Source organism: Muntiacus reevesi, chromosome X, assembly GCF_963930625.1.
Source record: "Muntiacus reevesi chromosome X, mMunRee1.1, whole genome shotgun sequence".
NCBI lineage: Eukaryota > Metazoa > Chordata > Mammalia > Artiodactyla > Cervidae > Muntiacus > Muntiacus reevesi.
Window position 1 is genome coordinate 100,629,734 of NC_089271.1, and position 16,572 is coordinate 100,646,305.

The following is a 16,572-nucleotide window of genomic DNA, read 5'->3' on the forward strand; positions in this document are numbered from 1 at the left end:
TCACACAGGCCCCTGCACTGACCCTTCCCCAGGGCTTCGCTGACAGTGTGTGTGGGTTTCCTCATTTCTTCCTTAACTGACCCCTTGAAATGTACTGTTATCATTCCCATTTGATGGGGATATGAACTTCTCATGAAAGTTCATGAGGCTGTAGACTGGTTCCCAATGGGGAAAATCCCACAAAATTACACATTATTTTCCCATAGAACTTCAGGCATTTCACAGGCTTCCTGAGTAATATGCTTGAGCCTGGCTTAAGATTAGTGTCTCCAGAACCAAACTCTGAACCAAATGAATCAAACAGAAAATTAGAAAGTGAACTGAAAATCAGTTATTCATAAAATAAATATACATAGTTCCTATATTTGTAACTTTCAGCTGTGTAACAACTAATAATATGGTCAGTTAAGAAAGTAAATACATATTGTAAACCACAAATTTGGGAGGGAGATTAAGAAAAAGAAAACAAAGACTGGCTAAAATAAAATCAAGTAACTGCCTTTAAAACTGATCCAAGATGACAAATCTGCACCCATAGTCAAAACCTGTGAGGTGGGAGATATTAATATTCATTGTTTGCCTTTTAACAAAGACTGACTGTCAAAATATTCCAAAATTTTTAAATGGTCAATCCGTCCATAAATTTACTAGTAGAAAACCAATACCTTTAGAATTATTTCTAAGGTCCTTTTACTCATTATTTGTAATGTAAAGAAATAGGAAACAACTATAGGTCATTTATACCCTTAGTAAGTGAATGAACTTATTTCTCTTTTCTTAAAGGTCAAGGAGAACTTCTATTTTGTTTGTTTGTTTAGGAAACTTTCAAACTTTACAAACAATTGTGTGCCTGCAATAGAGTCCATAGGTTGCCACACTGATTTCTGAGGAGACAGTGGCCTTCTTTGGGAGGGACACCAGTGTGGACATTTGCTGTCACTACACCTGTGCTTGGGGCACGTAGCACCACCCCCAAAATGGACACAGGGACCCACATGCTCTATGTGGCCTGGACCCTCAAGGACCCAGCCTGCAAGGAGGTGCCCCACCTGCCCCGTCTCACCCACTTTTCTCTTCAGCAGACAGTAGAGGAGATTAGGGTAGGAACCTAACAAATGTGCTTATGTTCCCTTTGACTTCTTGGAACAGTCATTATTTCTTTCAAATGCAGATGTAAAAAATGGCTGTTTTATGAAATCAGACATCCTCTACCTTCCCAGAAAATAAATTAAAGTTCCTTCAGGAAACATTGGTGACATCCCAAGGAACATTCCTAGATACATTCAGAGTGGTTATTATTTGAGCCTTCATGACAAGAGCTTAAGGGAGTGTTCCTCTCTGGGGTTAAACTCTGCATGTGAACTGCAATCATGCCTCCATCTGAGCTGTAGCAGCTCAACCCTGAATCTACCTTGATTTTCTCCCAGACGTTGAGTGACAGGCACTGAGGATTCAGTCAGTAGGATCTCGCTCTGCTGACACCTGCTGAGACCTAGAATATGATCAGAGAGAATAGCTCTCATTAAGCCCAATGAACAGTTAACAGGCAAAGTGACCCTGCCACTTCTGGACTACCTATGTAGCTGCCTTTGTACCATTACTTTTCTTTTCTTTTTGATATTGGTTATATCCAGTGGCATATGAAACCAGCATCTCTTCTTCAAGCCATCCAGTTTGGTTCAACTGAATATCACTCAGAAGATGGGGTGGAAAATTCATTTTGTTGCAGTCAATCCGGAGCTTCCTTCTTTTCTTTTGGAAACTGTTTTCTTTTCTTTTCTTTTTTTTTTTTTTAATATTGATTTCTTTTTTTTTTTTAATTTTTTATTTTTCAGTGGGTTTTGTCATACATTGATATGAATCAGCCATAGAGTTACACGAATTCCCCATCCTGGTACCCCATCCCACCTCTCTCTCCACCCGATTCCTCTGGGACTTCCCAGCCCACCAGGCCCGAACAATTGACTCATGCTTCCCGCCTGGGCTGGTGATTTGTTTTTTTAAATGGCAGTTTTATATAAATTATATTTGAGAAGGTATTTCTGCATAAGAACTGAACTCAGGATTGGGGAAAGGAGGCTCTGAATAAAATATATTTCCTGTCATTCAAAAAAAAAAACCCTCAGCTATACAATTGTAAAGATGAATTCTGCTCTGTGAGAGGTCAGGACTTGTCATTAATCTAGTTCCCTGCCCCACCCAGAGAGCGACACTTCATCCTTTATCAGCAGTTCTGTTCTCATCCCAGTGCTATCCTGTCTTCATCCCCTCTGTCCTGGAGCCCCGGTGCCGTGGACACTGTCCGTGGTGCTGGAGTGGCGTGTAATCTGCTACATGGCGGCATCTGGGTCTGAGGTCTGTAACTCGTGTTCCGGTGCTGTTTTAACACTGTGCCTCTGTAACTGTTTGTGCTGCTAACTGCTACATGGAAGCAACCATGCTGTTCTCAAGACAGTCCACCCTTGATGATTTTGTTGAAACAGAAACTGTGCCTAAAATGAGGGAGTACACTCGGCCTGGTCTCCATAAAATGCTCAGCATGGATGTGTCCTGATGAGGTCCTTAGCCTCCAGGCGATCACCCGCGCATGCTTTGTCCATGACTCAGTGAAACCCTCCCTATATCATTGCACAGATGAGTTATTGTGACCTGTGTGTTTTCGTTCACTTTTGTCTTAAGAAGGCGCATGCTTAATGATAGCATAACAATCATCCTTCCAGGGACACAACTGGTCGTTCCCAGGGTAGCATTCTATTCAACTAACTGCACTTTGTTTTTGTCTGTTAGGAGTTTCTTAAAAATCCTACATAAACATAGTCCTCCATTTTGTAAATATGTCACAATTCCTATTTCCAAAAGAGCAAGCATGTTTCCTCCTTGGTTGAGGGTGCCAGTGGGCAGTTCTCATGGGTCAGGAAGAGTAGGAAACTTTCTCATAATTTTGTTCAAAGATCCACACTGCTGTTGCTACTAAGTCGCTTCAGTCTACACAGTAGGAGATAATCCCAAATACTGTATGTAGTCACATTTGTTCAATACAGAATGAAACTCTACACATGCTACATGCCCAACTGACATGAAAGTTAGAATATTTTCCACCATTGTTTTTAAAATAATATTATTATGCAGTAGAATATATTACCTTGGGAAAACTTAACTTGTTTGGTTTGGGAAAGATTGCTTTGTGTCTGTTTTTTCTCATTAAATCCCAGGATAAAAACTATGATCATGCATAGAAATGAAATCACTTGCTTAAAATTCAAAACCTCTTCTTTGAAAAGTCAACAGGAACACAGAAACACAAGCTGTATTCTGCTTACTATGACACTAAACAATCACCCAAATAACCCAATCTGAAACTAAGGGCAGTGTTGACATGTGAGCCAGAGAATTTTTAGCATTACTTTACTAGTGTTTGAGAAGAGTGCAATCATTCAGTAGTTTGAGCAATCTTTGGCATTGCCTTTCTTTGGGATTGGAAAGAAAACTGACTTTTTCCAGTCCTTTGGCCACTGCTGAGTTACCCAAACTTGTTGGCATGTTCAGGGCAGCATTTTCACAGCATCATCTTTTAGGATTTGAAATAGCTTAACTGGATTTCATCACCTCCACTAGCATTGTTCATAGTGATGCTTCCTAAGGCCCACTTGACTTCACATTCCAGAATGTCTGGCTCTAGGTGAGTGAACACTCAATCGTGACTATCTGGGTTATGAAGATCTTTTTTATATAGTTCTTCTGTGTATTCTTGCCACGTCTTCTTAGTATCTTCTGCTTCTGTTAGGTCCACGAGGCCTTGAATAATGTCCAATTACAAAAGAAGATATTTTAAAGCTCATTAACACCTTAAGTTCTGTGTCCCTATTACCAGGAAAGAGAGGGTAGTTCCATGGATTTCTTGGTCATCACTTCAAAGGAGTGTGACTAAAGTTGTCCAGGATTCCTAGAAGATATGGTGTGGAAAACACCTCCTTTGCCCCTGTGGTCAACAGCAATGTGACAAGAGCCAGAACCCCTTTCCTTCCTGCCCCAGAAAGAGATCTCTTTGGGGATTTATACAAGATGAAAAAGGACACCTCACAGCAATGGTCACTTTCAGACAACCCCATCACCTCTAAGTCACAATGCAATACTGAGGGGTGCCCCCTTGCAGCCTCATCACAATCACCTCTCACAGAAGGAACCCAGCTTCCCACAGCCCCAAAGAGCCCGGGTTCATGCACCAACCCCAGGGTGCTCCTCCTGGAGCTGTGCCCTGTGTTGCTTGTTCTGTGGGACTAGGGGACATCTCTCCACCTTTCTTGTGTGACTCTTGCTCCTAGACGATCACTCTAGGTGTGGGGGTGTCCTGCTTCTCCTTGTGTCTTCACTGCTAACACAACCTTTTAAGGAGCAGAGGCTCTGTAAAGGTCTTCAGAATAAAGGAGCCAGTGGGCAAGGGCTCAGATTAATTGTCGGCTACTTCCATAAATAACCCAGACAAATATAAATAAACAGATAACTTAACTTTTGAGAATGATACCCCAAAAGGTCAGAAACATGAATTCACTATGATCACCTTTATTAATATCTAAATCATCCCTCTTCAGTATTGCTGCTAGGTAAGCTCATGTTTCCAAAACAGTTCTAAATCCAATTCCAAAGTATCCATTTCAAGGTCACAAAACAAAATGGAAGGTTTCCCCATCTCTTTTACAAAAGAGCAAAACTCTTGTACTTGAACTCAGTAACTACAACCCCATTTTGATCCTCATCATTCACAAACTAAGACATTACATGTTATTTAGCCTTCTATTAAACTATCAGATTTTGAAATGTTTCTAAAGAAAGCAGAGATGAATCTCCATGTCATCATAGAAAAGAGGAACCCAAAGATGCTACACACACGTTCCCCAAAGTTGCCCAGTCCCTCACTTCTGAGAAGGCTGACCACTCCCTCTTCAATGACAGAGGGAAGGATCACCTGACTCCTGCTCTGGCTCAGGCGCCCTCTTCCTCCTCCCTTGCAGCCTCTGCAGACAGGGGTGGGAAGGCCTTCAAAGCCCTTTGTTTGACCCTGAGCACACATGCCATGACTTGCCACTTGCTGGTCTCCAGATAGGCCCGGGGACCCCACAGGACCTCATAGCGGGCAGAGTGGCTGCTCTCCCCGGGGGCAGAGGAGGCCAAGGGGGATGCAGCCTCCCCGACCTCATCCCCCAAGAGCTGAACCTCCACCATACCCTGGGCTTCGCCTGGGTCCTGAAGGTCTTCCTCGTGCCTGCTTGGCTTGCTCAGCTCACTCATCTCGACCACGAGTGCATTGCCTGGGATGAAACCACAGACAGGGGTGAGGCAGGGGACAAATGGGGACCACAGGTCTTGGCTGAAAATCACACCCTGGATGGTCTGACACAGGCCACTTAAAAGCCTCCTCTTGAGGGGTCCCCTCATCCCTCCCCCAGGGTCCTCAGTCCTCCCTCAGGGTCCTCACCTAAACTCCTTCAGAACCTAAGAATCTCCTCTCCAATCTTTGAGGCCCCGCCCCTTATATCACGTCTCCAGTGTCCCTAGACCCTGTGCCCATGCAGCCAGCAGAGTCACCTCGGGCTGAAAGCAGGTTCAGGATCTGTGGTATTGCCTGTGTCCTCCCTCAAGGTCCTTATCTCGAGCCATGGCAGGTCTGGGAATGGCCCTTGTTTTGACCAGAGACAGGGCCCTCACACCAGGCCATCACTGCCCTGAGACTCCCAGGGGGAGTCTGCGGACATGACATCAGGGCTCACATTCCTCAACCCTCCTCCTGCACTTCACTTTGACGCTCAGCAGGTCTGGGTACCACAATCTTACCCCGACATTGCTCCCCTTGGAACCAGGCCCTCCCCAACCGGGACCCCTGAGAGGCAAGCAGGAGAAGGGGGCTCATTTCCCCAACCCTGCCGGGGTTTCCCAGGCCTGAGAGCATTGATGACCTGGATGTCCTGGTGTCCCAGACCACCCCTAAGGGTTCTACCTTGACTCTTGACACCTCTGTACTCCTTCACTCTGCTGACCTGAACATGGTCACCTGACCCAGGCCCTCACTTCTCCCCTCCCATCGGGATCAGTGACGTCACATCTGGACATCACGATGCATGGGCCCCCAGGCCTGTTGGGAGAGTGGCACATGCATCCCCTGGGGACCCTCAGTCTCCTCTGGCCCTCACCTCGAATCTGGGTAGGACGTGTGCACCTCCCTCTGCCCACCTGTGACTGTGCGCCAAAGACCAAGGCTCGGAATCCCTGAGTTCACTGAGGAAGTAAGGGGGCTTTGGGTCTCAGCCTGACAGCCCAGACAGGGGCCCCCAGGAGCCCCAGTACGGGTGGAGTTGTGTTCTATGGGGCCCTCTGTTCCAGGATGTCTGGAACCCTCATCCTCTCTCAGGAGGGTGCCTCCTTAACATTTGAGAGAAGGCTGCAGTCCCAGCACAGATGCTGGATGGGGGGCTGCTGCACCCATGACAGTCAAAGAGCACAGGTAACCACTCACCTTCCCTAGAGATGGGGACCTTCCCTCCCTTTCCAGAGGCTCAGCAGGTGGCTGAGCACCTTGCTGCCCATTCACAGGCCTTGTATGTGAGTCTGGGCAAGGAAAAAACCCAGGCCATGGTGTCTCATCAGCCTCCCCTGCCAGTTTGTAGATCGATTCATCCCAGGGCCCTTCCTCATGACAGTTCCCACGGAGTCCCAGGTGGTTCCTCCTGTAGAGAACTGCCACTCCAGACCACGACCAAGCTTGCTCTTCACAGGCTAAGCCTTGTTTCTGTCATCCAGTAATCAGACTCTTCCAGCCTCCTCACCTCTAGAGAAACCTGGCCTCTCCTCAGGTGACCCGGGCATGCCTGGGGTTCAAGACAGTTAGACTGTCCTGGGCCAGCCCATAAGGGCAATGCTCCCTCCCTCCACTCCTGTGTGACCTTAAGCTGCAGCATCTGCCCGGCTCAGGAAGACCCATGCTTAGCCACTTCACTCCGCAGATATCGGTCAAGAGCTACCAAGTACTGAGTGGGGGGAGTGACGAACCACATGGGCCTTTTGATGTCAGGCAGCCTTGACTTTGTGAATAAAAGATAACTTTTGTGACAAGCAGGTGACTTGAGATTGCAATCTGCACATCTTTGCTTTCTCTATAGCTTTACAGGTAAGCAGGCACCATACATGCTGAGGTTTCTCGGAACGTGGTTTTTAAATAGCAGAATCTGTGTGTGATTCCAGGTGAGGAGGCATACGGAAGTCAAGACAAAAAAATCAAATGAAACCTTCTGAAAAGGTAAGGTGTTCACCAGGCAGCGAACCTTCATAAGGGGCAGTGTTTAGACTTGGAAGTGAGCAGCTTGGTCATGCGTCATGGCAGCTCAGTGCTGGGGCTGACAGAGGCCTGGCCTGCACCGCCCCATGTCCTTTCTCAGTGGCCTCCTCTGCCTGCACCAGACTGCAAACAAGGAGACCCAGCCTTTCGGTTCTGGTGGACTGGTGTGCACGCTCTCCCCTCTCCTGACCTCGCAGCCCTTGTCTCTGCAGCACAACCCTGGAGGTCTCTTTGTTGTGCTCCTCAGGACAAACACTCTTTTAAGAGAAAGCGTGTTATAAAATGGACACCCCAGCAAGCAAAGGGTGCTGAGGTGTGACACCCTTGGAGCGCTCAGCTGAAAAGGGAAAAGAAAAGAGAAACAAGAAAATGTCACCAGATGCAGGCCCTGCAATGAAGCCAAAGCTCGGGCCTGCTGTCCAGATACCAGCGAGTTCCCAAACTGAACACCTGTGGGCCTCGGACAGGGACCACAAGCTCCAGCCCTGTGCATTGCAGGACAGGAAGGGCTCTTTCGGGGCCCCCAACAAGGGGATGCTTAATTTCTCCTCATATGTCAAGTGAGGAACCTGCTGGACAGTGTCTCTGTTTCCATTAAGGCACTCCACCAGGCTCTCGTCAAGCCCTTGACAGGTCTTTTCAATGAGTGGGTGCAGAGCATCTGAGGGGCTTCCCTGAGTGTGTACAAGGTACCCTCATTGCGCTGGAGGTGGACAGCCATATGTCCTGCCTTCCGAGCAAGCAGGTGCCTGAGGGGACTCAAATGCTCAGGCAGGCCCAGGATGGAGGCGCTGAAGACATGTGCTGGGAGGGAAATCTCTCGTATTTTCAGGCTCCTTATTGCCGTGCAGGGTTCTGACCCCAGGAACGCCTCTATCTGTCTGAATAGGGTGCATATGTGGGGACTTCTAGGGGTGTACCTGAAGGCTGTGGGGATAATGGGAAAGAATGGCTGGAGATTATTGGAAAGAGGGGCTGCCTGAACAGTAATAGAAGGGGTTCAGGGCCTGAGGCATGATGGGCATGCAGATGGCACACAGAGGCACGAGCATGGCTGCTGGGAGCGGCCCAGGGAGCAGGCTAAAAATCTGGGTGGGTACAGTGGTCAGGCCCACCACCACCACAGAAGGAGCCATCAGGTCAGTAAGCCAGGTGAAGCAGAGCCATGGGCCCTTGATGGGCAGGGCCACCTCCATCAGGACTGGGATTAGAGAAACTGGAGATTGTGTGCCCTTGGGCAGGCTTCAGGACGCATCAAGGGGTTTGGGGCTTCTGTCCTGAACCAGCAGCAGGGGTGGCAAAGGTCCTGGCCAGGGGGTGGCGGGGGCGAGTTCCAGGTGGCCCATGGTTTCCTGGGCACCCTCAGGGCAGCGTTACAGGCCGTCCTGTGGCTTCATGGTGCTGGGCACAGGAGGGATGTCCAGGGCTACTGGCCTGCCTTCTACCTGCTGAGATGCTGACTTAAAGCCCCCTCTACTCTTGATCTTCCCAAGGAGGTGTGGGCTGTCTCTCTTAAAAAGGGGACTGGAGCAGAACTGTAACGGGGTTCACCAAAGAGAGAGAGAATAGCAAAATCTGAGTCTCAAAAGGCTTGCTGAAACCAGCACCATCCCGGCTAGGACCCTGGGTGGCCTCACCCAGCCATCCCCAGGCCTCACGGAGAAAGCAGGACCCTGTCCCACAGGAGTCGGTGTCCCATCTTGCCCATCTTCAAGGTTCAGTAACTCATCACCTCTCGGCCTTGGTAAATGACAGAGTGGCCCAGGAGTATTCCCTCAAGGCCCAGAGTGGGGACTTGGCATTTGAAGCAGGCAGACTGCACAAGCTTCTCTGCTTTCTATGCAGGTGTCGACCCATGGCCTGCACTTCTTCGGCTGACCAACACTTCCCAGGAAAGGACCTGTGCTTCCTTATACTAAACTTCTTCTCCATAGCTATGGGAGTCAGGTGCTTAGTCAGTCAGTCATGTGCGACTCTTTGGGACCCCATGGACAGTAGCCCACCAGGCACGTCTGACTGTGGGTATTCTCCCAACAAGAAAACTGGAGTGGGTTGCCATACCCTCCTCCAGATCTTCCAACCCAGGGATCGACTCCAGGTCTCCCGCCTTGCAGGCGGGTTCTTTCAGGTCTGAGCCGTGAGGGAGTCATGGGGACACACAAACCGCTCCCCCCACCTGCCTCCACCGTGGGCCCATTTGTACCCTGGATGAGGACAGGAAGGTCCAGCATTTGAGCAGTGTCATCTCTTTCCCTGGTGTGACTGGGATCTAAGGGCCCACGGGTCAGTGGTACAGAGTGATTCCTGGCCCCCGGGTATCCTGACCTGATCCCTACTGTGCATTCAGCTCACCCCCGTCATCTCACACAGACATCCCCACCGGAGAAAGAGAGGGGCAGTGACTTCTTTGTGCTGAGAAAGCTTAGGATCTCCCCCTCACAACTCCCCAGTGCAGCCTACAGCACTGGCAGCTCCGGCAGTCATGCCAGTTCCCAGTCCTGTCTTTACACAAAGCTTTCCCGGCAGGCCAACCAGGACCCCGGCAGCCCTGAGGTTGGCACCCACCCCACCCCCAGGGCCCAGCAGGTACTCCCGTGCCTTTACCATGCTCAGGACACAGACAGGTGGCTCCTGCATGAGCAGGGTGGTCAGGCAGAGGGAGGTGAGCACATCCTGGCACGCTTTGCTGAATCCATACAAGCTAAGCTGATGGAAAAAGCTCTTCATGCAGTCTGTCTCAAATACCTTGTCTGAGTCCACCCTCTCCAAAATGTTCTCAAAGAGCTCCTCATTGATGCCTATGCAAGTGGCAACTTCCTCCCACCAGATGGACACAAAGCGGTGACTGTTGACGATGGTCCACCGCTTCCTGGGAAAGGGGAGGGAGATGAGTCTGCCCTCTTCTCCAGCCAGGCAGCACACTGGGTGTGCAGCCTCTTGAGCAAAGGCTCTTCACTCAAAGCCTGGAAAGTGCTCTCTTCTAGCAGCAGCCTGAAGCTGTGGTGGCCCGTGGGCATGAGCTGGGCCAGGGCGACTGAAAGGTCCACAGGGAGGGGCACAGCTCCTTGAGCCAAGGACCAGAGGCCCTGTGTTTTGAAGAAAGGGAGCACCCCGAGGCTGGGCATCCCGTCCATCATGGCACCCTCCGTGTCCACAGCCCCACGGAGAGTCGTGCATCCTTTCTTCTTGGAATGGGAACAGGGCGATTGACAGGAGCAGTCCAGGCTCTCAAGGGTGTTTAGCCCCTCACCAAAGGCCTCTGCTTCCTCAGGGCTGACATCACAAGGCAGTCATTAAGTGACCTAATAAAGGGCTGACTGCACCCAGGCTGGTCAGCATGTCAGCCTCCTGGTCCACGCTCCTCATGGCAGTGAGCACCATGACACTTGTACATGGGCGTGAAGTCTCAGGCTGAGCACTCCTGCAAACCGGGCATGGCCTTCTGGTCCTGGAGCCCTGGAGCCAGGGAGACACGCACCGACAGGTGTGTGACCCTCAAAGTCAGCCCCTCCTCTGTATTCATAGGTGTCTTGAGGGTTCGGCATGGCACCCTTGCACGCAAGCACAGCCATGTCCAGGGTGGGAGTCCACGGTCAAGGGTACAGCCACCTGGCCCTCTGGGCACTGTCCCTAGATGGGCAGCCAGTCCCCGACACAGATCCGCTCTTGGCCCTGCCATCAGTCTGCAGGAGCCAAGGGTGGAGGCTCTGCAGGCAATGGGTAAAGTCTTGGGGACACAGAAGGACAGGCTGCCATCCTATGTTCTCAGCAGCCTGCTTAGGTCCACCATAGGCTGGCCTTGCTCTGCACACTGTGGTCCCAGGCAGGTGGGAAGGAGTGGTCACCCTGGGCATTCATGCACAGTGTGGTTTCCTTTTCTGTGACTGAGGTCCACAGGACCTCCATCTGGCTCTGTGTCCACGCCATGAGAGGTGCCATCCTGCTCTTTGGCCTGGTGCTCTAGCATCAAAGAGGTGGCCCTCATGGGCATCCCACCCTACTAACGCCTTCCCCCACCCCAACACTGTTCCTGGGGTTGAGGATCGTCCCAGGGCTTTCAGAATCAGAAATGCCTCTGACCTTGTGGCGTCAACCATCTGCAACCCAGGCACTAGGCCCAGTGGGTGAGAGAGAGGGCTCCAGTGAGGAGATGCCACGGCGGGCACCACAAACCTGCTGATCCCCAGCTGCCTGGCTCACCCAATCTGAGACTGCTTCCCCACATGAGTAATCCTAGGGGCACCTGCCCCAGAGGGTCCTGAAAACTCGGAAGAGGTACAGGAGGTGGCGATGGTCCTGACACTTAAGACTGCCACGTGGTGATCTGAGGCGCATAAGCACTGATCTCCCGGTAGACCTAGGTTCCATGCTGGAAGCCTCCCGTCACCATTGAGGGGTGGGCTACCTTGTCGATTCTCGCAGACTGGGGGCTGAAACACCGTCTGAATTAAATGTTTCTAGACACAGCTCGGGTGAGCTAGATGGAATTGCCCAGTGTCTCCCATAGACAGAAGCCTTATTCAGTACCCTCACATGTGACCCAGGGATGCCTCATACCCCTGAAAAGGCAAGTTCCATTTTAGACTGTCTGGGACCCCGCAAACACTCTCGGGTGCCTCCTCAGCTATCAGGACGGTGGCAGGGTGCTCCCTGTCAATGACTGAACCTCCGTGACCCCCTTTACCTCCCTGTATGTTCTGGTTGCCCCTACATATTCCTGAGAGATGCTCCCGCACCCCTAATCCCCTTGGCTACCCATGGCAACTTGAGGTTCCCTTTTGTTCTGGCTGAGAGACCTCCCAGCGTCCTGGTCCAGAAAACTACTAGAGCTTGTCAATGAATTCAGTGAAGTTGCAGTATCAAAAATTAAAATATAAAAATATATTTGCATTTCTGTACACTAACAGTATGTAGCAGAAAGAGAACTTCAGTGTATTAGCCATTTACATTTATAATCCCATTTAATTGCTTCAAAAGGAATGAACTACTTAGAAATAAACCTATTTAAGGAGGCAAAAGACCTGTACTTGGGAAACTGTAAGATACTGACAAGTGAAATTGAAGACAGCACAGCAAATGGAAAACTTTACCATGTTCTTTGATTAGAAGAATCAGTTTTGTAAGATGAATATACTACACAAGGCAATCTATAGATTCAAATTACCAATGGTATTTTGCATAGAACTAGAAATTTGTATGGACACATAAGACCCCAAATAGCCAAGACCATCTTGGGAAAAAAGAACAGAGTTGGAGAGACTTCAGTGGTGGTCCAGTGGCTAAGACTCCATTCTCTCAATGTAGGGGGCCCAGGTCTGATCCCTGATCAGAGAACTAGATCTCACATGCAGCGACTAATAGTTCACATGCTGCAACAGAGATTCACATGCCACATCTTAGAGTTCACATGCTGCGGCTGCTACTAAAGACCCTGCATGACACATCTAGAAAGATCCCAGGTGCTGAAACTGAGGATTCTGAATGCTGCACCTGAGGATCCCACATGCCTCAATGAATATCAAAGATCCCATGTGCTGCAACATAGACCAGACACTGCTAAATAAAGTAAAAAGAGAAAAGAACTGAGCTGGAGGAACCAAGCTTCTTGACCTTAGACTATACTACGAAGCTATAGTAATCAAAACAGTATGGTACTCGCACAAGAACAGGCATACAGATCAATGAAATAGGATAGGAATCATAGAAACAAGCCTATGCACCTATGGTCAACTAATCTACATCAAAGGAGGCCAGAATACAGTATACAGTAGAGAAAATAGATTCTCTCCAGTAAGTGGTGCTAGGAAAACTGGACAGCTGCATGGAAAACAATGAAATTAGAACATTATCTAATACTCTATACAAAAACAAACTCAAAATGAATTTGAGACCTATGTGTAAGATGGAATATGGAAAACTTCTGGATGAAATCTTGGGCAGAACAGGTTTTGACAGAAATCACAGCAGCCTTGTTTTTGGATCCATCTCCTAAAGTAAAGGAAATGAAAGCAAAAATAACCAAATGGGCTTCCCAGGTGGCACTACTGGTAAAGAACTTGCTTGCCAAGGCAGAAGACAGAAGAGATGAGAGCTCAGTCCCTGAGTTGAGAAGATACCCTGGAGAAGGGCATGGCAACCTATTGCAGTATTCTAGCCTGGAGAGCTCCATGGCCAGTGAAGCCTGGTGGGCTGTAGTCCATAGGGTGGCAAAGAGTCAGGCACACCTTAAGCTACTTAGCACAGCACAGGGACCTAATTCAACCAAAAAGCTCCTGCACAGCAAAAGAAACCATTGAGAAAATGAAAAGAACCAACTGAATGAGAGAAAATATTGCAAATGACTGATTTGGGGTTAATATAGCTCAAAAACACAGTGTCAGGAAAAAAGAAAAAACACTTTAAAAATGGGCAGAAAGACTGAATAGAATTTTTCTTTTCTTTTTTTTTTTTAGAGAGCCCCACTCCTGCTTTTTTTTTTTTTTTTTTTTTTTGCTTTTTTCAAAAATTTTTTTTATTAGTTTGAGGCTAATTACTTCACAACATTTCAGTGGGTTTTGTCATACATTGACATGAATCAGCCATAGAGTTACACGTTTTCCCATCCCAATCCACCCTCCCACCTCCCTCTCCACCCGACTCCTCTGGGTCCTCCCAGTGCACCAGGCCCGAGCACTTGTCTCATACATCCCACCTGGGCTGGTGATCTGTTTCACCATAGATAATATACATGCTGTTCTTTCAAAACATCCCAACCTCACCTTCTCCCACAGAGTCCAAAAGTCTGTTCTGTACTTCGGAGTCTCTTTTTCTGTTTTGCATATAGGGATATAGTTACCATCTTTCTAAATTCCATATATATGTGTTAGTATGCTGTAATGATCTTTATCTTTCTGGCTTACTTCACTCTGTATAATGGGCTCCAGTTTTTTCCAATTCAGTAGAACTGATTCAAATGAATTCTTTTTAATGGCTAAGTAATATTCCATGGTGTATATGTACCACAGCTTCCTTATCCATTCATCTGCTGATGGGCATCTAGGTTGCTTCCATGTCCTGGCTATTATAAACAGTGCTGCAGTGAACATTGGGGTGCATGTGTCTCTTTCAGATCTGGATTCCTCAGTGTGTATGCCCAAAACTGTTATTGCTGGGTCATACGGCAGTTCTATTCCCAGTTTTTTAAGAAATCTCCACACTGTTTTCCATAGCGGCTGTACTAGTTTGCATTCCCACCAACAGTGTAAGAGGGTTCTCTAAGGTAGATACACAGATGGCCAACATGCACATGAAAAGATGCTCAACATCACTAACCCATCAGGGAAATGGAAATCAAAATCACAATGAGCTGTCACCTCATACCTGTGAGAATGTCAATCAACAAAAAGAACTGAAATAACAAATGAAAGCAAGAATGTGGCAAATAGGGAATATTTGTGCAACATTGGTGGGAATGTAAATTGGTGTAGTCACTGTGGAAAACAGTAGGGATGTTTCTCAGAAAACTAAAATTGAGCTATGTAACCCAGCAATTCCATTCCTGGGTATACATCTGAAAAAAACAAAAACCCTAATTTGAAAAGATACAAGCACCCCAATGTTCATGGTAGAATTGTTTCCAATTGTCAGATACAGAAGCAATCTAAGTGTCCATCAATGGATGAATGCATAAATAAGGGGTGTTATGTGCACACACACACACACAAACACACACACACACATACACATAATGGAATACTACATAGACATAAAAATGAATGGCATTTTGCCATTTGCAGCAACATAGATGAACTTGGAGGGCAATATGCTAAGACAAATACTCTATGATCTCAATGTGATGTTGAACTTAAGAAATAAAACAGACTAATAACCTCAGATACTCAGATGACACCAACCAAATGGCACAAAGCAAACAGGAAATAAAGAGGCTCTTGATGAAGGTGAATGAAGAGAGTGAAAAAGTTGGGTTAAAACTCAACATTCCAAAAACTAAGATCATGACAACTGGTTCCCTCACTTCATGGCAAATAGATGTGAAAACAATGGAAACATAGACAGACTTTATTTTCTTGGGCTCCAAAATCACTGCAGATAGTTACTGCAGCCATGAAATTAAAACATGCTTGCTCATTAGAGAAGGAAATGGCTACCCGCTCCAGTATTCATGCCTGGGAAACCCTATGGACAGAAGAGCATGGCAGGCTGCAGCCCAGGGGGTGCAGAGATTTAGACATGACTGAGGAACTGAACACACACATGCAAGGCTGGGGTGGGCCGGGTGGTGGTGGTGGTGGATACAGTGTCTGTGAATGTTCATCCACTTGGGTTCTTACTGGTGTGCTGGACATTTTCTAAAATTGACTGGTTGTGCTCGTCTGGCTCTCCAAACACACTAACAATGACTGAATTTTACACTCTAAATGGACGAATTGTGAGCTATATGAAATTGTATCAATAGACATATTTCAAACAATATTTAAAAAGAAGAAATAGAATATCTAAATAAAACTATTAAAAGTCAGGACTTGGGGGACTTCCCTCGTGGTCCACTATTTAGGAATCTGCCTACCACAGTGGGGAATGTGGGTTTGATTTCTGGTCTGGGAAGATTCCACATGCCATGGAGAAACAGGCCCCATGTGCCACAAGTACTGAAGACCGTGGCCCCTGGAGCCCATGCTCTGCAACAAGAGAGTGGTCTCCACTAGCTGCAACTAGAGAAAGCCTGCAGGCAGCAACAAAGTCCCAGGACAGCCAACAAAAAAAGAAATAAAATTCTTTAAAAATTAAGAAGTTTTAATTAGTATGTAAAACTTCTTTCCACAAAGAAAAGCCCATGCTCAGATGGCTTTACTGCTGAATTCTACCAATCATTAAAAGAATGAACACTGATCTTCACACACTGTACGAAAATCTTAAAGAGAGGGGAACACTTCCCAATTCATTTTACACAGCCAGTATTGTATACCAAACTGAATAAAGTCAGGACAAGGAAAGACAATGATAGGCCATGACAAATGTACAAAATGCTCAACAATATGCTGATCAACTGGATCCAGCACCATATAAGAGGGATGATACACCATAGCCAAGTTAGGATTATCCCAGATATGCAGTTGTTTTAACATGTGGAAATCAACTAATGTCATATATTATATTAATGGAAGAAAGGACAAAAATCACAAGATTACCTTCATATATACAGGAAAAGCAGTTGGTGAAATCCAACAGCATTTTATAATAAAAAC